Genomic DNA, 24,567 nt, shown 5'->3' on the forward strand with positions numbered 1-24,567 from the left:
TAAAATATAACCTGTGACTGATGTTACTCGTTACTGATTTCTTTGTTGTTCTTTATTTTATATTTTGTTTAACTGTAATAGGAAAGAGTTAGCTGATGAATGATGTTATTTGTTACTGAATTTTTTGTCGTAATTCTTTTTAACTCTATCATTATGAAAAAAATACTCTTTCCTACTTGTATAACATTGATATCAGTGCCCTAAGAATAAAAGGTGTTTTAATAATTTTTATAAGTTTGTTTATTAATAGAAAAATATATGTTTAATAAAAGTTTTGTCATAAATCTCTTAGATTTCTTCTTCCATGTGTAGTTAGTAATTGATAACAAGTAATGACGGTAGATCATTGGGTCTTGATCATTTGAAAAATACTATGCATGTGTGTGATGCTGGAATAAAACTCTGTTCATTTCTTTCAGACTTTGGTTAAAACCCTCTTCACCTATTTTTAGACTCTAGTACAATCCCTTCCTCCTATGAAGCTACTACTAGTTTCTATGTGTCTTAGAGTTCCTGTTCTTACATCTCTGACCATTAAAAAAGTCTGTTTAAATTTTTTAACATATTTGCTCCTCTATATTGAGAATCTAAGCCTTAATAAGCAGAAATAAGGCTTACTACATATATAAAACAAAAGCAATCTTATAAAATAGATCAGTAAGGACATTTGCCATAAATTGATAATTTGGGACTTTTCCAGAACGATAGTGAAACTTTTGCATGCTCTATCTCTTTTATACAAATCGTGTCTGTTATTTCTTGAAGAATGACGATAATTCCAGTATGCGGACTCATGTTTTCTCCATCCTTTACTTTTCTCTTCGTGAAGTCTTTCTAGTATAGTGTCGGGGTCTTTTTCTAAGAGTTTCGTTCTGTTTTGAACTTTTTGGATATGGGTTTGGAAGGGCCTTTCTTCCATTAGTTTTCTTACTTGTCCAATAGAAATCTCGGTTTCTCTCCATTCTTGGTGTTTGTAATGAATTTAGTTTATCCTTCACTTTCTCCTAATCTTTTGGAGACTTTCTGCATTCACTCTACTTCTCTTAAGTTCAAAATTCACTGAGAGAGTCTCCTCAGAATCATTCACTTTATTAAATAGACCATGACAGATGGTACGATCACAATGAAAAGATATTTCAATTTCAGTCTTAACCTCGCCTGTGTCTGCAGTCTTTCCCAAGCCAGGATAAAGAGGAAGGATTGGGCTGTAGGCTTACGATCCACTCTTATAAAACACCTAAGAAACAGAAACATCCATTCAGAATTGCCTCGAGTCTGATTCTATTTTAATGACCACTGCATGCTCCCGGACATGATTTTTGACAGTGAAATATTTCTTCAAATTTTGGATTCTGGGACTTTGGTACAATGTCCCATTTGCCAAAGACAGAACAACTTTTGAAAGAAATGAGCCTGTACAATCTCGACATCCTCGTTTTGTCCTAGGTATGATGGCCTGATTCAAACTTCAAAAAGGTTTTGCAATTTTTCACTTGTTTACGAAGACAGAGAGTTCTGCATCAAGACACCCGAAGGCTAAACCTGATACTTTCGAATTTCATCTGGCTTCAAATAGGGCTGTGTACTGTCACCGTTACTTTATGTGATAATCATCGGCTTCATTCTCCACAACTCGGCGACCAACTGTATCAAACTTTCTGCCGAAGTGACAGTTCCTGACCTAGACTTTGCAGATTATACTGCAATGCTACAATCGCGTGAGGAACGCCTGCAAGAGCTTCTAAACAGAGTCAGCGAAAAAGCCAGCAAACTTGGCATAAGAATAAACTTAAGTAAAACAAAAACAATGGTGACTACTGATTCCCTACTTCTTATCAGACGTGGAAGGAAATTTATAAAGAAGTTTAACAGATCGTGAAATTCAGGTGCTTTTGAAGCATAATAGAGAATACAGAATAAATATTCAAAGAAATTATTAACAGAACACGTCAGGCAAACACCGCCTTCAAGAAGCTCAAACGCATATAGAAGTAAATAAATTACTCGACCTGGCTTAAGTTATGTCTGTTAAACCGAATCTTCACCCTGGTCCTCCTTTACGCAGCTGAAACCTAGAGTTTGAACCAACAACAGGAGAAGAGGATCCTTGCATTCGAGAAACGTTATCTTAGAAGAATTTTAAATATTCATTGGTCATATAGAATCACAAATTAAAATGTCCACAAATTGCAACAAAATTGGATTTGGAGATAATTGTGCCATGCTGTCCGAATGTAGCACTCAGATCCCAAAAGCAACTTCACATTGGCACCCAAGCGGAACTCGAAGACGGGAAAGACCGAGGAACGCTTTGCGACGAACGTACCAGTCTGATCCACGCACTATTTATGCTTTTCTTCAACCCGATTGGAAACTCATATACACAGCTGCCCAATTCAGAAAACATTGGCGAAGTCTTGTGGATGCCCTGGGTGTATCTGGTGGCACAGGCGGAGCTTAGGTCTAAGGTTCTAGGTTACCTTGAGATTAGCAGTGCGATGCCCTGGAACACAGGGGTCACTTAGTAACTTTACAACTTCAAACGACATAAAGCCCTTGATGGGTGATTTTTTTTATGACAGTCATAAGAAAATCTCGGCGAAAAGTTCACAAAAGTAGCTTCTAATAGGACTTCGCATTTTGAATTTCAGTTTTTTGCAACAAATTCGTAGAAAATACTAAGAAAACACTTTTCAATGATTCAAATATGAGCCACGCAATCAGGGATGCCTAGTCCTAGTTAAAAAAGGCTTTCCCTATGAAAAGTTCCATACGGTTCCACGCGCCAGTCACATAGTGCCAAGGAGGTGTAAACTGTCTTGGAGTATCACGAGGGAATAGTTGGCAAAAACAACCTGCTGGAGCTAAAAGCGTTTTTTTCTAAAAGTGGGTGAAAATGCTTAGGGGACAATATAATTAACTTTTAGACAGCCCAGATCAATAGTTGAAAGCATGATTTATGTATAAAAAAATCTGAAAACGCCTGGGTGATGATGATAGGTGCCACAGAGTAGCATGGGTCGGGCACGGAGTGCCACAGGGTCATGAACTGTCACGGGAGTATCAGAGTTATTTGGGACTGTCTTGGACTGTAATGATCCATTGGGTAAGAAGGGCCCTGGGGCAAGGAATCATAGGGGTCACAGAATGCCACGTGCCATGAGCAGTCTTGGTTCATAGATGGTACTTCATTTTATGTTATCCCATCCAATGGTTTTATCATTTGTTTCAACGGGTTATTCCCACAGAAAAATTGAATCAGGTCTTACGGTCGTAGTACAACAAAAATGACGAATTAAATAAAACAAATTAATCAAACAAAATGACGAATTATGTAGTCATGTTACGTTATGAATTTAGAAAATAATCGTTGACAGATTTCACATGTAATCATAGTACATTTATAAGAAAACCGTCTCCTTGTCTAAATCGCGTCAAACAATTAATAAAAATGGCCTTTAAATTTCCTTACCCCTCTAGTTGCCACAGGAAAATATTACCTGTTAACCTAATTTCCATCTTTTAAATAAATTTGTAGAAAATAATAATTAAAACACCTTTCTATGATTCAATTACGTGTCTAACAATCAGGAAGACCTAGTTCTGGTTAGAAAAAAGGACTGTTTCCATATAACTTTGAATTTCCATGTGACAAGGTCTCTTGAATTTCCAGGAGAAAGGAATAGGGGGTGATAGTCATTAGTGTATAAAGCCTATCAAATAGAATATGTATCCAAGATCGCAATAATAACAATGACTTTTTGGCTCAGTTGAATAACGTGTCGTTTCACTGGAAATCTCTGGTCTCACGTTCACTTCTTACACCAGACAAAAAAAAAGTTAAATGGAGCCATCAGCGTGAAAGTAAGACTAATAAAACGGATTATTTATAGAAATTCCGGTGAATCCTCCCGTGTAAAACTTCCCCTGGAAAATTCACCCATAAAAACTTCCATCCACCCATGGAAAGCACACCGTGAAAAAAAAATCAGTATACTTACTAATAACAAATGCTATATGTAAATAGTGGGCAAATTTCATAGATTGCAACCCCTGCTCCGGGGGCTCAGGATGGTCATGTTATCCCCAAAGACCTAGTTATTGGACCTTTTGACAATACTAAACAAAATAGTTATTTCAATGTTTTATCAGATATTTTTGAGAGAAAAATGTGTGGGAAAGGGATAGTTGCCATTCATTTTTTTTTGTTTACTTAAAAGAGGCACTTTAACTTTTAATTCTCCTTTCAAATGAGCCCTCTTCATATTTTCTAGAGCTTTCGGTTTGATACAATCACTCCTGGGAATAAAAAAAATAATAATAATGAACACACATCTGAGATCTTTATTCCTGCAAAAAATCCACATTTTTAAAGATTATAGCTTGGAATCTGATGGTGAGATTCTTAATAAGATTACTTACCTTTTGGGGTATATTTCCCCCCTTTTTTGAAAATCAGGCAAATTTTCTCTGGGTTGTAGCTTTTTATGGATAGTATTAAGCTTAATGAACTTCAAATATTTGGAATCAGCATAAAAAGCTAATTCTTTCGATGTTTCTATTGTTATCTAAATTCTATTTTTTAGAGTTTTAGTTACTATTCGGACCAGCCGATCCTTACTTACATTTTGATGCTGCGAACTGTTTGATTAAATAAAATGAAATAAAAAACATTTTTTCACCTGAAAATAGCGAGCAACATTAAAACTCAAAACTTACTGATATCATCCCTCATATGACAGGGGTGCCTCTTCCTGAACCCCTCGCGCGTTGCGTGTAAGTCTTTTAGTGTTTTTGAAAAGCTTCTAATTCAGTTCAACAGCTTTTGTGCTTCAGCAGTCGTTCTTAGAGAATTCCGTCAAAAAGCTAAAATTTAGCGTAAAGAGTGAGGAGCTGAGGAGGAGGCAGCCCCCTTCATATGCAGAACTATTTCTATACGTTTGAGTTTTAGTGTATGATGTTAAATAATATGACCTTTTTTTTATCCTTCCGATGATGTCCTTCTGATTCTTTACTGTCTTATGAACTCCTTTATCCAGTTTTGTCTATTTGCGTATATATTCGAAACCTATTTGCGTTTTTACATACAAAACGATTCTCTTATGTCAATTTATTTTCAGTTTGGATACTTACCCACGAGCGGAGGTGACAGTTTATCGGAGTCTGAACATTATTTGTAATTTGCATATTTTTTGCATACGAAATGACTGTCTTACAGCAGTTGATCTTAATAATTGGGAATTATCCCGCAAGAGGGTTGAACAATCTTATTGAAACTCTCAAACCATTTTCAAGCAATAACAAAATCCAAATGCTTAAAGTATATGCTGATCAAATAAGCATTCGCCTTTTCTTATTAACTGTTTTTATTTGTTGACATTTAGCAAACGAGAAATTTGTGCCAGCTAATTCATTGACCACGCCTTCAGTGATTGGGAAAAATATTACTCTTTTTTAGTCTTTCCCCGTTTTAGATTGGTCACGTACACATTGCTGTCCAGAATTTAAAATGGTAATTTAACGCCATTGGCGAACACTTCATTGTCATTGTTAAAGATATACACTTCTCTAATGTTTGGACGGAGGACTTCAGACATTATCTGCAGCTTCATTTACGTTTAACAATGCATCTGCTGGCCGCAGGTTCTTAAAATTGTGCACGTTTAGTTAAGATGAAAATGGAATTTATTTTTATTGAAAATTATATTTTGAACCGTTTGTAAGCCAAATTTAAGATATCTATATAAAAACCACTAAAATAAGTGACAGGTTAGAAATGTCGCTAATTCAGGTCATCAGCGCCAACGCATTAGCGTTGAGAGAAAAATGCCTTCCGCGTGTTGTCATTATTTCCCTTCTCCCCCAGTTGCTTTGACTAGAATTCATGGTGGTATAAACTTAAAAGGGGCTTCTTCAATTGGAGATTGAAGGTTATAACGCCCTGTTTAGGGACCAAAAGTAATGAGGGGATGACCAACCCCCCTTCCGTGCTTTTGCTCCTGGGTGTTCTCGTATCCCCTCTTGAAACCAGATTAAAATTGCTATATATACATTCTTCTCTCTGAATTATGAAAATTGTCAAATACAAATACAATTTGCAAATAGGTTTATAATGAACTACGGGGTGCGTACTTAATCTTGGCTGTCACATTGGCATGAAATTTTCAGGGATCATTTGCTTAGCAAAGAAGAGTACATATTTTTGCAGGGATGGGTAGTGTGCTAGTGGGGCCAACGATTAACCCAAATAATTTTATACCTGATCAGCTTATAACTTCAAACCTAAGGTCCTTAGGCCTTAACGTACAATAATAGAATCTTGGGATTGGGACACCCGAAGAGAGGCCAAGAATAGGGCAAAAACTTTTTTCACTGATCAGCTGGAAAATAATATCCTTAAGTCATAAGGACCCCAACGCAGAAGGAAAAATAGAAAAATATATATTGAAATGAATGAGGCCCGAAAAAGGCCAAAAACCGCTGATTTTTTTCCCAAATGACATGGAACTTTTATTCTTAATTTAAGCAAACCAAATGAATAAGAGAAAAAAAAGTTCCATTCGAAAACAGGTCCGAAAATTCTTTCTGAACAGCTTGAGTCATGCTACTGTAAGGCGCTGGACCAGGACAACCCTTAGACACAAAAAAACACGGCCGTGACCCCTGAAATGGGGGTGCCCCTTCATAGAATAGAATTCTCTTTTCCCATGAAAAATTACTCTATGGAAAGATCCTCCCACGTAATTCTATTTGCCAGACCCCCCTGCCATTAAAAAATTCCCCTTGCAAATGTCTCTATACTTCCCAATAATCAACACTGTATGTAAACAATGGGCATAGTTCATAACTTTCAGCACATTTCCTGAGGACTGTGGGGGATTAAGTTGTCTTCAAAGATATAGTCATTAGATTTTTTGATTATGCTGAACAAAATGGATATCTCAAAATTTTGATCGGTGACTTTGGAAAAAAATGAGCATGGGAGGGGGCCTAGTCACCCTCCAATTTTCTGGTCCCTTAAAAAGGGCACTAGAACCTTTAATTTCCGTTCGAATGAGCCCTCTCACAACATTCTAGGACCACTGGGGTGATACAATCACCCTGAGGAGAAAAACAAATATACACATATCTGCGATCTTTCTTCTGGCAAAAAACTTCAAAATTCCACATTTTCAAACAGTTCATGGTAACGAACTGTAAATAAGGATCGACCCAGCTCAATAGTAACCGAAACTCTAAAAAATGGAATTTTGACACCAATAGTTACATTAAAAGTATTGCATCTTAATGCTGATTTTAAATGATTTATCCACAAGTTTTGGCACGCTATTTAACAATGTACTAAAATTTTGATATTATAATTCTCTAAATGTTTATTCAATTTGCTTTAATTACCAATGTTGAGGGCAGTTTTCCTCGGGGAGAATAATCCGTTGGGAGGGAAGTTCCCTGGGGGATTTTCCAGGGGAAATTTTAGAGGGTTGAATTCGCCAGAATTCAAATATTAAATTCGTTTTATTTGTCTCACCTTCTCCTTGGCAATTCAATTTTACATGTGGAGGTGTTCTGGGGAATCTGTCCAGAGGAAATTTTCTGCGGTGTTGGGATTGTCTTTGGAGATCTTCCACGAGAGAAATTCTCCATGGGGAAATTTTCTGTAAGGGAAAATTTCTACTGGCGGTGGGCTTTTTAGTGAATTTGTGCCCCTGGAAACTTTTAAAATTATTTAGAGAGGGGCCACCAAGCATACCTACCTAACTGGGCAACGGACAACAGTCAAGGCCTAATCCATGCCCATTATATCGCTCTGTCATCTATATATATACAAATGAACCCTTAAAAGGGGGAAAGGCCAGAAGCTACTGCAAACATATAATCCTTGTCAAAACACTCGGGTATTGGAATTGAGATGATTTGAAACGTTGAATTATTTTTTCTTTTGGAAAGTGCGTCTTTATAATTTATTTTTTAGTTGATTTCACCGCTCCCCGGGCTTGTCACCCGGTGTACTTTCCCTTTCTGCCCCCTAGATCTGGCCCTGCCACCAGGAGCTTGACCAATGCAGATCCAGGGTCTACAATCCTAAATTTTGCAATTGGCCATTTTAACGGATGTATTTTAATAGAAATGGAAGGCATGTTTAGCCTTGCTACGGCTAGAATCAAGGAATTTCAATCTTTACGATCTGAGCTACAAATTGGATTATTCATGTTTCCAACTTTCTCATCCCCCTTAAACCAACCAACTTTTTAGCTGAGAGGTAGGTTTGCTACATATTGCTTGAATCAAAATTACCTAAGGATCTTTAATTTTTACTAAAAAGATGAAGTAGCTCTATGCTTTGGACTGAATTAGTCCCAAGGATTTAAGTTCTGACTCAGGTGAAAACGAGATTACATTAAAAATGAAGTCAACAGATGAAAAATTAACTTAGGCTTAGATCTTTTCACTGTATTTTTTAGGCAAACTAATATGTACAGACAGCCAGCTAGTTCCCCCTCCCCTTCACCAAAGTGGCAGCCCTTACCCCAAAATGTGTACCTGCGTTTATTTCAAACTGTTTGGTTTATACGGATACATTTTTGGATGTATCAAAGTTAGCTCACTGGAAATCACAAATTTTATACTCGAAGGCTTTTAAGTACGGCACAACGCCACCTTCAACTTTGATTTAAAAGTCTACTATCTTGTTACACGGTGTGAGCAATAAGGAGCACCCTTTTTATATCACCCCTTTAAAGAATAAGGTGGATCGTCACTATCCAAACAACCAAGGTACTTCGGAATAAACTATTGGCATTGGAAAATGTCCTTACTGCGTTTTGATTCTGTAATCCTGACTATGAAAAGAAATACTAAATTTTGATTGACCTAATTAATGCTCTAGGACTTGAATTTTTTTTTGCAAAATGGAACCTGTTGGAAGAGGTATCTGCCTGGCGACGCGCGGTCTCGTAGGAGACGTTCTAGCTATGCTCGGTCATTCATTCAGTAGCCACTAAGTCTCCGGTTATATGTAAAGTTGAACTGAGAACGATAGCCTGGTAGGAATGATTATAGTTGAACTTGTAGTTTAAGGTAAGACCTTTTATTTTCACTCATCAAAAGAATGCAAACCTTCTTACTGTTGTATTCAATGTTAGGAAAGTTTGTGACATGAGTTAATAGACGATTTATGGTTTTGTGCTTAATAGGTTATAACTTTGAAAAACTGCCAAAAATGAATTAACTATGTGGAAATATTCAACAAATTCTGGGAATATCTTATACATTTTGATACTGGGGAGGTAATACGGGGGAAAACCTATGTACAGGACATACTTGGGCAGACTTTAAAATTTGTACACACGCGGGAAACTCATAATCCTATCATGCCAGAAACCAAAGAGTGTATGCGAAGTTTCATGATTTAAAGGAGAAAATAAGACTTTTAATTATTTCTTTTTGTCGGGAAGAAATATTTTCAAGGGAAAAAAATTGAAGAAAATCTGAAAATTCATAATATAGTACCTACGGTATATAATAAATAAATCTTCAACATCCTGTTTTTGGGCTAAATGTACTTTAACATCTTTGTCGATTGTAAAATAGGTGATAATACCATTTTGGATTTTAGACACCTCTGCTCAGAGGAAAGCACGTGACAAGCGATTTGAAAAGCTTTTGTCATACAATTTCATGTTTTTGCAGAAGATTGAATATAGTCTTTTCCTGGCAATCGGTTTATGCTCAAGGATTTTCCCATTCAGGGGCTCTCTCCAGCACCTTCTATCAAGTATATTTACTTTCTTAGGTATAGATAAAGCATTTATGTTGGGCTGTTATGACCATAGTAACTCATTTTCGGGAATTAAAATAACGCATTATGGGTAATTTAGTATTGGGTATGAATATGTACCCAATCAATTATGTAGATGACATAAATCTTGACCACAAGAATTGTGATTCTTAGGCTCTCAATATCGATCACTATAAAAAGGTAGTCTAGATAACAGTTGTATCAATTTCAGTTTTTTCCGTTTTCTGATTAAAGCTACGAAGCTAAAACTTGCAAACACTGGAACTTAACTTGTCAAACAGTTATGTGAACCGTTAATTTTGAACAAAAACATTGATTGGAAATGGTTGAAAAGTTGAAAAAAAATCTACTCCGACTTTTAACAATGTTTTGCCGACAGAGGGGTGGGGGTTCTAGTCTGAGTCCCAGAAATCGACCCCTGTAGTCAAAGAGTTAGTGAAAAATTTCAGAAAATGCATTATTTACTGTATGATCAGTTAATGAAATCACAGTGTTTGGATTTCTATTTTGAAGGGACGTTGTTTGGTCTTTTGTGTGTGTGTGTGTGTGTGTGTGTGTGTGTGTGTGTGTGTGTGTGTGTTTGTGTGTGTGTTGGGAAATGTAAGGAAAAGAACTTGGACACTTGTTTCCCAATAAAGATATTATTTATATTGCAAATTATAATTTGTTCAATAAGGAAAATCAGCCACAAATTTATTTTCTTTTGCAAAGATAAGATAGTAATTTTCATATTTTGAAAAAAAAATTGCCGCCTAAAAATTGGACCAGGGGAGATTTCTTTAACGGTCTGTATTTTAAGCCTAGGTTTTACTGATATAGGAAAAACTATAGGCATGCAATTTTTTGTGAAAGTAAATTTTTTGGTACTTATAATATTATATGAGATACACAAGAGAAGTGAAATTTTGTTAACGCTAAAGCAATAAAACAAAAAGTGATGAAAATATAAAACTTTATTAACACAATTGTGAAAACTACAACAAAGAATTATGGAAGGGGGGCCGCCCAGAGCGCATTTTATTAAATACGTAACCCAAACTAACCTAACCTAACCATAATACCAATTAAATGTTTAATTAAAATATAGCTACAATGCATTTTCCCAGCAAACCGAAGCTAATTGTCTCGTATTGACACAGTGAAAACGGGATAATGTCTCATGTTTGGTTACTTTCTACGTTATGCGCATGTACGTATACACACGGCGTTCTTCAGAGTAACTGGTAAAATTACGAAAACATATCATTCCTTTAGAAAACTGTAATGTTCACAGTCATCTTCTGCGAAATTGGCTGGGTTTTTCCGGTGTGTGCCCTTTCCTTGAAACCTCGACGTTCCCTAATTCATCATGATATTTTAAACTGATTTTTTAAACAATTAAAAAATTATCTTTTGAATTTGTCTACCCCACTCTCCTCCTGCCTGTCCCCTCCTCCATGAAATATCTTCGTCTGTACATGTCTGATTGCCCACAGAAGTACTAGTGTCTTGGATTTGTGCTCTATTGGTTTTTCTTCTCTCCCCGGACGTGGGTCAAACAACGGTTGTTTCATCATTCTTTTAATCAAAAGACTTTGACAAATTTTTGGCTCAATATAACTAGAGGTGACCGAGTGAATGAGATTTTACTTTTAATAATTTTTTTATTTGACTCCATAGAAACAGAATTTTTTTCAGCAAAATGGCTCCATATTTTTTCGGGAAAATTGGTATCTTAGGATATTCTCGCATTAAAAAACGATCTAGTTAGGTCAGAAGTCTGAGAAAATTTGTTAAGAGCCTTAATGCTGGAAAAAGATTCATGTGAGTCACGTCAATTTTCTACATATCATTTCAGTACTTCAATGACGTTGTCGAACTTATGTGGAGAAATTTAAGATTTTCATGCCTGAAAAAGTTACATTAAATTGTTTAAACAGCAAAAACAGTAATTGCAAAAATACTTGTATATATTTTGACAAGGGATTACAACAAATTCAAAAACCATAAGAAAAAAGAAAACCAAAAGTTTGAGGTTTAGTAGAAATCGCTGCTAGAAATCGGATTTGCTTGAATAATCAAATATGTTTGATAATTAAAATGATGATTCTTTGGAACCAACCACCTGAGCTATCAAACGTGATAAGACAAGGAGAACACCCCCAATAAATTAAATTCACCAAGGGTGAGAATCAGCAACCTCGACTATCAAATAAAGACAAGACAAGACCCAAATATATATGCATATACATATCCTTGAATGTTTGTTGAATTCAAAGGGGAAACGGCTGTGCACATACCCTGGAAGGAAAAAAATTCAATCTTTAGATTTATTTGAAATATGTCAAAATAACAAATAACTTGAAATATTTCTTTAACATATAAAAAATCATAAATATAATTTTGATAAAGTAAATATCTGCACAGAGCATCTGTATCCATGCCGTTGAATGTTGAGAAACAAGGAGCAGGCTATTTACTTTGTTTTTAAGGTTTCAACATCAAATGTCTTGTAACTTGATTTATTCATTTGTATATACTTGAAAAATTAGGATTTCTGTCTAAAAATTCCGACACTAATTTTAAGCCATCAATAGTTAACTTTTTTCTTCTTTTTTTAATCAGCCGTGACTAAGCTCAAAAGTCATTAAGCCCTGTCTCTGTTCATAAATATGTTATCTAACACCTAAAGCCAAAAATACAAGATATATCTTCGCCAGTTGGCTGCTACCAAACTATTGAAAGTAAAGACTCATTTTACCTTTAACTTTTTCTTGTTATTTGATCAACTGATGTAATTAATTTGGTTGAGAAGGGGTGAATTTATTTAGGCAAGCACAAACTAGTGACATATTTTCCGTCTTGGAACTCTCGCTCCTAAATTTTGAAAATTGAAGTACTACTTCAAGCGTAACTCTCGTCTCATCAAGAACAGTGTCCGATTCTAAGGGACCCTCCACGCTAGTGAATAAGGTTAAATTTATAAGACTATGGGCCCTGTGCACGAAACTCTGTGGTAAAATTTGTACACACTTCTCTCAGTGTGCTAAAAATTAGTAGAAGCAAGTCCTATTTTCTGTGCTAAAAATTATACGTGGGCTATTCGAAGCCAGTGGGCAGCCGACTTTCGTATCATGTATGTATTTAAGAACGGAAAGAAGAAAAGTCTAGTATTTTATTTTGCCAAAAATAAGTCAATGAACTGGAAAATCAATAGAATTTTGGGAGTTTTTATTATTATTGATATTATGAGAAAGAGAGACTACGGACTCTACTAAGGTAACAAATTGGCAGTTTTGTAACCTACAACAATTTTAAACTCGCTGTGATAATTGAAAACATTTGGTGTACAAATTTTTTCAGTTATTAAAGGCATGAAGAATGAGGATTATATACGTACAGTTTTTTTTTTTTTTTTTTTTTTTTTTTTTTTTTTTTTTTTTTTTTTTTTTTTTTTTTTTTTTTTTTACGTAAGGCCTGAACGCTGTCCTTAATAGCTGTAATGCACTACCATCTACAAACACATTCAGAGTCACTTATGAATCTTACCGAGTCTTTAAGCTAGAATCTGTCTAGGAAGGATTTAGCGGCTACACCATTCCCTTCCTACACAGTAGACATTTAAACATGGAAGTATGAATGAAAAGTAGATGCAAGGTTGGTAGCGTTGTGGATTAGGGGGAGAACCTGTGGTGAATGGGAAGCCATTTCGTCTACACCCAAGACAAAGTATTTGAAGCAGGTGCTTGAAGAGAGGCAATCTCTGCTTGGTATACATCTAAACTGATTTGGGTGGAGTGGGTTAAAGACAATAAAATTCATAATCATGGTTATGACTTCATGGCTCATAATAAGTTTTTTCTTACTTTTGGACCTTTAATCTAATTATCTTTAGTGCAAGCAAACCAGATAAGTGCTTTTTGAATTTTAAGTTTTTTCGGATTATTTTAAGCCTCTTATTTTACGTTTTCATCATATCCAAGTGGGAGCATATTTATGCGTAGTTTAGGTGTGTACAAAGACAATGGTTTTGGGAGGTAAAGGAGCAAAAAATTTGGAAACATGTCCAAAAAACTGAACAATATCTGTAAAGTAGCCTTTAATCTCGATCCCTGGATTTTTTGGGGGAGGGAGGATACACGATCTCGAAGACCCTACTCCTTGCATATGTCCCTTGTTTGATTAGTTGGTTCTTATTGTTAATAGTTGAAATGATGAATTCCTGTCACTACTTTCAGTGACTAGGACAGAAATAAGGTGATTATGCATAATAAAAGCAACAGCCAGTGTTATACTCATTAGGACGTAAAGCAAATCCGTAGCCATAAAAAGCTCACACAGTCAGTGTAAGCCTAGTAGCTTTCCAACATAGTGTTTAAGATGCTATTTGTTAGCCGCCCAGATGTCCACGCTAATAACTTATTCGTTATTTCACGCAATTGCATTAACTAAGTTCCTACAACTAATTTTTTGGCACCTGTTTCATTTATCTGTTATTTATTTATTGTTTCATTCTATTAAAGCATTTTTAGTTGAAAATTGGGATTGATATAAATAGCATCTCGGGTAAGTGGCAAGTCCCATACACTTTGTTTCAGAATACTATTTCAAACTAGCATAAATAACACACACTTATATATATATATATATATATATATATATATATATATATATATATATATATATATATATATATATATATATATATATATATATATATGTTTTTAACTACGTAAAACTTGCGAATATACAACATTCTTTGCTGTCCCATTGTCTGTGCATATAAATAGATTGTCAGGTTTACCGACTCTTGAACATGCAACATATAATGGTCCATGGGAAAACAATCCGTATTCAGATCTATACCTCATGATTCTAATGATTGCCCTTGAGCTTTGTTGATGGTGATTGCTAATCGACCATTCCCTGAGTCGCCATCGTCATTTATATATCCCCCTGTGCACCCCGGCGTCCCCTTTGTAGTTATGTCCCTGTGTCCCGGTCGTCATTTATATTCCCTGTGTCCCGGTCGTCATTTGTGTCCCGGTGTTCCAGTCTGTGATTTCTCTTTGAGTGTCCCGGGCGTCATTTATATTCCTTGTGTCCCGGTGTCCCGGTCGTCATTTATATCCCCCTGTGCCCCCCGGCGTCCCCATTGTAGTTGTGTCCCCTGTGTCCCGGTCGTCATTTATATTCCCTGTGTCCCGGTCGTCATTTGTATCCCGGTGTCCCGGTCTGTATATACATTCGTTTTTTAGTTTTGTTTTTCTCCTTTATTTTTTTCCTTTTTTCTTTTTTTTCTTTTTTAGTTTATTTAGATTTTTAGATTTTTTAGTTTTTTTATTAGTTTTTAGTTTTTTTGTAGTTTTTACCATTTTTTTTACTTTTTTATATTTATTAATATTTTTTTTGGTTTTCTTTTTCTCTTATTTTTCAGTTTTTTCCTTTTTTTTAGTTTTTTCTTTTTTAGTTTTTAGTTTTTTTTTGTTTTTTACCTTTTTTTAGTTTTTTTAGTTTTTTTAGTTTTTTAGCTTTTTTAGTTTTTTTATTAGTTTTTAGTTTTTTTTTTAGTTTTTGGCTTTTTTTAGTTTTTTCAGTTTTTATTAGTTTTTAGTTTTTTACCTTTTTTTAGTTTCTTTTAGTTTTTTAGCTTTTTTAGTTTTTTTTCTTTTTAGTTTTTTTTTGTAGTTTTTACCTTTTTTAGTTTTTTTTCTTCTTTTGTATTAGTGTGAAATAATTCAGACGTCATATGCGGACAAACACGACGTCACTCGACAGACAGACAGACAGACATAACCCACAAACAACTTATTTTTAGCCTATATATATTTATTCATATTTTTTTAGTTTTCTTTTTCTCTTTTATTTTTCAGTTTTTTCCTTTTTTTTAGTTTTTTTCTTTTTTAGTTTTAGTTTTTTTTAGTTTTTTACCTTTTTTTAGTTTTTTTTAGTTTTTTTTAGTTTTTTAGCTTTTTTAGTTTCTTTTATTAGTTTTTATTTTTTTTGTAGTTTTTGCCTTTTTTTATTTTTTTCAGTTTTTTTTTAGTTATTAGATTTTTACCTTTTTTTAGTTTTTTTTAGTTTTTTAGCTTTTTTAGTTTTTTTTTCTTTTTAGTTTTTTTGTAGTTTTTGCCTTTTTTAGTTTTTTTCTTCTTTTGTATTAGTGTGAAATAATTCAGACGTCATATGCGGACAAACATGACGTCACCTGATCCATGTCGTCATTTATATCCCCCTGTGCCCCCCGGCGTCCCCATTGTAGTTGTGTCCCTGTGTCCCGGTCGTCATTTATATTCCCTGTGTCCCGGTCGTCATTTGTATCCCGGTGTCCCGGTCTGTATATACATTCGTTTTTTAGTTTTGTTTTTCTCCTTTATTTTTTTCCTTTTTTCTTTTTTTTCTTTTTTAGTTTATTTAGATTTTTAGATTTTTTAGTTTTTTTATTAGTTTTTAGTTTTTTTGTAGTTTTTACCATTTTTTTACTTTTTTATATTTATTAATATTTTTTTAGTTTTCTTTTTCTCTTATTTTTCAGTTTTTTCCTTTTTTTAGTTTTTTCTTTTTTAGTTTTTAGTTTTTTTTGTTTTTTACCTTTTTTTAGTTTTTTTAGTTTTTTTAGTTTTTTAGCTTTTTTAGTTTTTTTTATTAGTTTTTGTTTTTTTTTTTAGTTTTTGGCTTTTTTTAGTTTTTTCAGTTTTTTTTAGTTTTTAGTTTTTTACCTTTTTTTAGTTTCTTTTAGTTTTTTAGCTTTTTTAGTTTTTTTTCTTTTTAGTTTTTTTTGTAGTTTTTACCTTTTTTAGTTTTTTTTCTTCTTTTGTATTAGTGTGAAATAATTAAGACGTCATATGCGGACAAACACGACGTCACTCGACAGACAGACAGACAGACATAACCCACAAACAACTTATTTTTATATATATTTATTCATATTTTTTTAGTTTTCTTTTTCTCTTTTATTTTTCAGTTTTTTCCTTTTTTTTAGTTTTTTTCTTTTTTAGTTTTTAGTTTTTTTTAGTTTTTTACCTTTTTTTAGTTTTTTTTAGTTTTTTTAGTTTTTTAGCTTTTTTAGTTTTTTTATTAGTTTTTATTTTTTTTGTAGTTTTTGCCTTTTTTTATTTTTTTCAGTTTTTTTTTAGTTATTAGATTTTTACCTTTTTTTAGTTTTTTTAGTTTTTTAGCTTTTTTAGTTTTTTTTTCTTTTTAGTTTTTTTTTGTAGTTTTTACCTTTTTTAGTTTTTTTCTTCTTTTGTATTAGTGTGAAATAATTCAGACGTCATATGCGGACAAACATGACGTCACCTGATCCATCCACAGATCCACACACAGACAACTTATTTTTATATATATAGATATATATATATATATATATATATATATATATATATATATATATATATATATATATATATATATATATATATATATATTTATATATATATATATATATATATATATATATATATATATATATATATATATATATATATATATATATATATATATATATATATATATATTTATATATATACACATATATATATATACATATATATATATATATATATATATATATATATATATATATATATATATATATATATATATATATATATATATATATATATATATACATATATATATATATATATATATATATATATATTTATATTTATATATATATATATATATATTTATATATATATATATATATATATATATATATATATATATATATATATATATATATGTATATATATGTACATATATATATATATATATATATATATATATATATATATATATATATATATATATATATATATATATATATATATAGTTTAAAAAACAAGTTTTTTAAACCGAAATTAAGGAACGACATTAAAACTTAACGAACAGAAATTATTCCACCTGTGAAAGGGGCTGTCCGCTCCTCAACGTCCCGCTCTTTACACTACAGTTTGACTCTTTGTCACAGTTTACTTTTTAAAACAATAAAAAACTTTAGCGTAAAGAGCGAAACATTGAGGAGAGGACATCCCCTTTCATAGACGTAATAATTTCTGTCCGTTTTAAGTTTTAATGTCGCTCCTTAGGCTACTTTCAGTAGATAATTTTTTTACATAATTTTTGAACCTTTTTTGAATTAATGTATGTTTTGTTTTTGGCTCACTGCACTTGAATAATTAAAAGGAAATTTATATATTAGTTTTTTTGGCTAAATAGCTTTCTCATAGTTTTAATCGGACGATTCTGATAAAATAAAGGGGTGGGGGAGGAGGCCTAGTGGCCCTTCAATATTTGGTTACTCAAAAATGCAACTAGAACGATTTATTTTTTTTACGAATGTGTTTATTAGTAATAAGTATCTGAATTTTGTCCCATTTCTCTAAGAATGACCCCTGAATCACAAAGGCCGCAGAATAATTGCTAAAAATACTTTAGCATAAAGAGCGAGATATTGAGGAGGAGACGAACGCCCTTATATACGTAATGATTTCTGTTCGTTTTAAGTTTTAGTGCTGCTCCTTGCTTCAAGTTGAAGAAACTTTTTTTTTATTTATTTTCTCATTTTTTAAATAATACTAGAAAATCCGGCGCCCCCTTCATGGAAATTCTCTTCCCTCATTATAAATTCCTCCATGGAAAGACCCTCCCACGTAACCCCCGACCCACCCCCACCCCAATCCGAAAAACTCGCCCTGTAAACGTCTGTACACTTCATAATAACCATTACTATATGTAAATAATGGTCAAAGTTTTTAACTTGCAGCCCCTCCTCTGGGGACTGTGGAGGTTTAAGTCGTCCCCAAAGACAAAATTAATAGGTTTTCGACTAAGCTGAACAGAATGGCTATCTTAAAATTTTGATCCGATGACTTTGGGGAAAAAACGTGCGTGGGAGAGGGCCTAGGGTCCCTCCAATTATTTTGGTAACTTAAAACAGCACTAGAACTTTTAATTTCCGTTAGAATGAGCCCTCTTGCGGTATTCTAGGACCACTTGGTTGATACGATCACCGTTGAGAAAAAAAAAACAAATAAACACGCATCTGTGATCTGTCTCCTGGCAAAAAATACGAAACTCCACATTTTTGTAGATAGGAGCTTGAAATTTTTGCTATAGGGTTTTCTGATACGCTGAATGTCATGGTGTGATTTTCTTTAAGATTCTAAGACTTTTAGAGGGTGTTTCCCCTATTTTTTAAAATAAGGCAAATGTTCTCAAGCTCGTAACTTTTGATAGATACGACTAAACTTGATGAAACATATATATTTAAAATCAGCATTAAAATGCGATTCTTTTGATGTAACTATTAGTATCAAAATTCTTTAGAGTTTCGGTTACTATTGAGCCGAGTCGCTCTTTACTACAGTTAGTTACCACGAACTGTTAGATTATACTTGCTGTTTTTTGTTTGTTTTTCATGTTTTTTTTATTTTTACTTTTTGTTCTTCTATTTTTCTAGCAGCACACCGTCGCAAACAACGCTTTTGGTGTGCTACCGACTGATTATGTCTCTGTTTTTTTTTCTTTGATAGTAAATTGCTGTTGCTACTACTACTACTACTAATGGAAATCGTTTTCTGGAACTCCGAAGGAGATGAATTATACACTTTTTCAGGAGGTTGAAAAACTGTCCCAAAAGCCTATTACGTAGAACTTTTGAGAAAATTGAGAGTAAAATTAGCTAAAAAGCGTTCTGGAAAGCTCCACCGTGGAATCCTCATCCATTATCACAACATCCCGACGCATTCTTCTTGCTTCAAAAGAGAAGATTGAGAGAATCTAGGTGGGAATTCCTGTGACACCCATGTTACAACTCGAATCTATCCCTATCTGAACTTCTCTGTATTCCCAAAACTCAAAGAATAGTTGGAAGACGTCTGTTTGAATAGTACTGATGAACATAGAGACTCGTAAACACTAGGTACACCAACTTGCAAAAGTTGCAAACCCCTTATTGTAACTAGCAAAAGTTGCAAACCCCTCATCGCTGAAGATGATTGTAGCATAACAGCCGATTACTACTTACAAGTCCCCTACATTTTTTACCGCTGGAACCAAATTGGTCTTACCATTAAATACACTGGAAACAAATAATAGGTACACCAACTAGCAAAAGTTGCGAACCCTTCATTGCAGAAGATGTTATGAGCTAACAGCCGACTGTTGCTTAAAACTCCCCTGTTGCTTAAAACTGTTCTTTTTTAAATAATAATAAATATAAATATTCCTGCGCCTCCTTCTAGAAATTTTCTTCCCTCATTACAAATTACTCCATGGAAAAATCCTCGCGCGTAAACCCTTCCAAAATTCCAAATTTTTGTAGATAGGAGCTTGAAAATTCTACTGCAGGGTTCTCTGATACGCTAGATCTGACGTGTGTTTTTTGTTAAGATTCTATGATTTTAGGGGGTGTTTCCCCCTATTTTCCAAAATGAAGCAGAGTTCATAAGGCTCTTAACTTTTGATAAGTAAGACTAAACTTAATGAAACCAATATATTTTTGATCAGCATAAAAATACAATTCTTTTGATGTAATTAAATATAAAAAACAAGTTTTTTTAACTGAAAGTAAGGAACGACATTAAAACTTAACGAACGGAAATTACTCCGTATATGAAAGGGGCTTTTCCTCCTCAACGCCGCGCTCCTTACGTTAAAGTTTGACTCTTTCTCTTAACTCTACCTTTTTTTTTTTTAAGTAAAAAACTTTAGCATAAATAACGCGGCGTTGAGGAGGAAAAGCCCCTTTCATATACGGAGTAATTTCTGTTCGTTAAGTTTTAATGTTGCTCCTTACTTTCAGTTAAGAATTTTTTTTTATTTAATTTCTGAACGTTTTTGAATTAATGCATGTTTTGATTTTGGCTCTATGCACATAAATAATTAAAACGATATTTGCATTTTTTTTTTTTTTTTTGGCTAAATGGCTTTCTCATAGTTTTAATCGGAAGATTTTGAGAAAAAAGGAGCTGGGGAGGAATCCTGGGGGAGCAAGCCATTTAGGAAGAGATGGAACCCCCATATGCGTGTTAATTTCTGTTCGTTTTAAGTTTTAATGCTGCTCCTTACTTTTAGTTGAAAAAACTTTTCATATTTGTTTTTTCATTGTTTTTTTTTTAAATAATGCTAGAAAATCCTGCACCCCCTTCATAGAAATTATCTTCCCCCATGAAAAATTCCTCCATGAAAATATTCTCCCACCCAACCCCTCCCCCTTCAGCTTCTCCCCTCCCTCAAACCAAAAAAAATCCCTCTGAAAACGTCTGTACACTTCCCAATAACCATTACTATATGTAAACACTGGTCAAAGCTTGAAAATTGTAGCCCCTCCCACGGGGACTATGGAGGAGTAAGACGTCCCCAAAGACCTAGTTATTAGGTTTTTCGACTATGGTGAATAAAATTGCAATCTCAGAATTTTGATCTGGTAGCTTTGGTGAAGAAATGAGCATGGGAGGGGGTCTAGGTTCCCTCCAATTTTTGGTCACTTAAAAAGGGCACTAGAATTTTTAGTTCCCGTTGGATTGAGCCCTCTTGCAACATTCTAGGACCACTGGGTCAATACGATCACCCCTGGAAAAAACCATACAAATAAACATGGACCCGTGATCAGTCTTTGGCAAAAAAATGCGAATATCCACATTTTTGAAGATAGGAGCTTAAAACTTCCACAATGGGGTTCTCTGATACACCAAATGCGATGGTGTGATTCTCGTTAAGATCCTATGGCTTTTAGTGGGTGTTTTCCCCTATTTTCTAAAATAAGGCAAATTTTCTCAGGCCCGCAACTTTTGATGGATAAGACTAAACTTGATGAAACTTATATATTTAAAACCAGCGTTAAAGTGTGATTCTTTTGATGTAACTATTGGTATCAAAATTCCATTTTTTGGAATTTCGGTTACTATTGAGCCGGGTCGCTCCTTACTACAGTTCGTTACCACGAACTGTTTGACTATTGGTACCAAAAATTCCGTTTTTTAAAGTTTCGGTTACTATTGAGCCGGGTCGCTCCTAACTACAGTTCGTAACCTCGAACTGTTTGATATATATGCAGCCGAATTCGAGGCCGGGCCTCGTCATTCTAGTATTAATTGATTCTCGTTGTCACTTTTCTTCTATCAGTGAACAATGTAAGCCTCTTCTTGATGTCAAGCCGTCATCATAGGTTTAATACAACCACACTGGGAAAACTACGACTTCTTCCTTAAAGTTGTAACATTCTTAGATTGTTTTTGTGGGCGGAAAAATATAACAGCTTTAAGAAAAAAGACTATGCAGCCGACTTCGAGGCTGAGCCCCGGCACTCGGCATGTGGCAGGCTTGTATATATTGATTCTCGTTGTAAGTAGCAAACTCCGAATGAGTCACCATCGTTTGCTACTCGTTCCTTGGGATAAAACAGGGCGCCTCAGGGAATACATAGAATATTGAAGGGCCCCAATGAATTGGAATTAATAGTTGTGTCGTTTATGACATGTTTTTAGGCTTGTGCTGGATTTTGCACTATATTTTGTTGGTGTCGAAGATTTTGATGATTTTGTTCTTCTTCACTTCCATTTTTGACTCGTTCTGGTTTTCGCTGTTGTTTGTCTTCTAACAGCACAATTCTTTGTTCATCACTTTATTTTTGACACGTTCCAATACTCACTTTCTCGGTATCGCTTGTAATTCTTGCTACCACTTATCTTCTAACCGCATCTTTCTTTGTTCTCACTGTGGAATAGCTTTTAGCTGCATATTTCTTTGTTCTTTACTCTCATTTTTAATTCATTCTACTCCATTAAGTAAAAAAAACAAGCTTTTCTTATAACTGAAATTAGAGAGCAGCATTAATTTAAAAACGAGCAGAAATTATTCCGTCAATTAATCTTTCTCTCTTCAATACTTTGTTCTTCACGCTGTGGTTTTTAGCACTTTTAAAAAAGCTTCCCATTCTAATTAAACGACCCTTGCGTTTCAAGAGTCTATCTTGAAAACTGGGGCAAACGGTTAAACTTAAGTGTAAAGAGCTAGGCGTTGAGGGGGGAGAGCCCCTTGATAAAAAGAATAATTTCAGTTCGATTAAAGTTTTAATGTTTTTCCTTACTTTCAGTTGAAAAAAAACTTGTTTTTATGTAATATCTGATCGTTTTTCTAATAATTCCCGCAAATCAGGCTCACCCTCCATATAAAACTCCCTCCCTTCACAAGAAACCCCTCCGTGGAAAGTTTCTCACGCACCCCTCCTGTGAAATTTTCTCTGGACCATTCTATCCTTGCTGAAACTCCCCCTCCCTCCGTAAAACTTCTTGCAGACAATTCAGCCTGAAATTTTTTTTTAGCATACTTTAATTTCTAATGGTTTTTCGATCACTCTGGAAATCCTCCCTTGCCTAGAAATTTTTTTTTTACGGAAATTATATCCCATTGAAAATTTTCCCCTAAAATTTCTCTGGATTATCTCCCCATGCAAAACTGAGTGGGCCAAGAAAAAGTAAGATAAATTAAAAGAATTTCGTAATAGGAATTCTGTCAAATACCCCAGTGTAAAATTTCCTCTGAAAAGTTCACCGCCCCAAAAGTTTCCCTTCCTACGGAAAAATTCTCCCCTTGGAGACCTATCCCAAGTACAAAATCCCCTTCCCCCCAAAAATGTCAGTATACTTCCCAGTAACAAATAATATACGCAAACATGGCAAAAATTGATTTACTTACAGTGTTTCCCCACGGACTTTGGGGGTCATGTTACCCCTAAAGACAGATTTATCGGATCTTTAAAATATGTAGAACAAAATGACTATCTCAAACTTTTGATTAGACAACTTTGGAGAAAAAAGGGGCGTAGGAGGGGGGTTAGTTGCTTTCCAATCTTTTTGGTTATTTAAAAAGCGCATTAGAACTTTTGATTTCCGTTTGAATGCAACCTCTTCCGATCTTCTAGAACCATTAGTTCGACACGATCCCCCTGGAAAAAAAGTAAAAAAAAACAACAAACAAGCACGCATCCATGATACGTGTGTGTGTGTGTGTGTGTGTGTGTATTTGTGTGTTTGGTTGTATGTGTGTTTGTGTGTGTGTGTTTAGTTGTGTGTGTGTGTTTGGTTGTGTGTGTGCGTGTGTCTGGTTGTGTTTGTGTGTTTGGTTGTGTGTGTTTGTTTGGTTGGGTTTGTGTGTTTGGTTGTATGTGTGTGTATTTGGTTGTGTGTGTGTGTTTAGTTGTGTGTGTGTGTGTGCGTGTTTGGTTGTGTGTGTGTGTGTGTGTATGTATGTGTGTGTGTGTGTGTTTGTTGTGTTTGTGTGTGTGTGAGTGTGTGTGTGTGTGTGTGTGTGTGTGTGTGTGTGTGTGTGTGTGTGTGTATTTAATTGTGTGTGTGTGTGTTTGGTTGTGTGTGTGTGTGTTCGGTTGTTTGTGTGTGTGTGTGTGTATGTGTGTGTGTTTGGTTGTGGTGTGTGTGTGTTGGTTTGTGTTTTTGTGTTTGGTTGTTTGTGTGTGTATTTGGTTGTGTGTGTTTGTGTGTGTGTGTGTTTGGCTGTGCGTGGCTGTGTTTAGTTTTGTGTGTTTGTGCGTGTGTGTGTGTGTGTATGTGTGTCTCTGTGTGTTTGGCTGTGTGTGTGTGTGTGTATTTGGTTGTGTGTGTGTGTCTTTGGTTGTGTGTGTGTGTTTGGTTGTGTGTGAGTGTGTGTTTGTTTCTGTATGTGTGTGTTTGGTTGTATGCGTGTGTGTTTTGGTTGTGTTTGTGTGTGATTAGTTGTGTGTAGGTGTGAGTGCGTGTGTTTGGTTGTGTGTGTGTGTTTGGTTC

The 24,567-nt window shown here is 34.4% G+C and overlaps 1 protein-coding gene across 2 annotated transcripts in view; it reads left to right on the top strand.

Moving 5' to 3' along the window:
* The first annotated feature begins 8,956 nt into the window (after positions 1-8,956).
* Positions 8,957-24,567, top strand: part of LOC136028166 (serotriflin-like) — a 173,264-nt gene continuing 157,653 nt past the window's right edge. Inside the window, exon 1 of one of the 2 annotated variants that reach the window (XM_065705847.1) lies at positions 8,957-9,078. The gene's annotated coding sequence lies outside the window, so the exon portion shown is untranslated. The remainder of the gene's footprint in view (positions 9,079-24,567) is intronic. The other variant, XM_065705850.1, reaches the window with a different exon arrangement.

This window comes from Artemia franciscana, chromosome 6 (genome assembly GCF_032884065.1).
Source record: "Artemia franciscana chromosome 6, ASM3288406v1, whole genome shotgun sequence".
NCBI classification, from domain to species: domain Eukaryota; kingdom Metazoa; phylum Arthropoda; class Branchiopoda; order Anostraca; family Artemiidae; genus Artemia; species Artemia franciscana.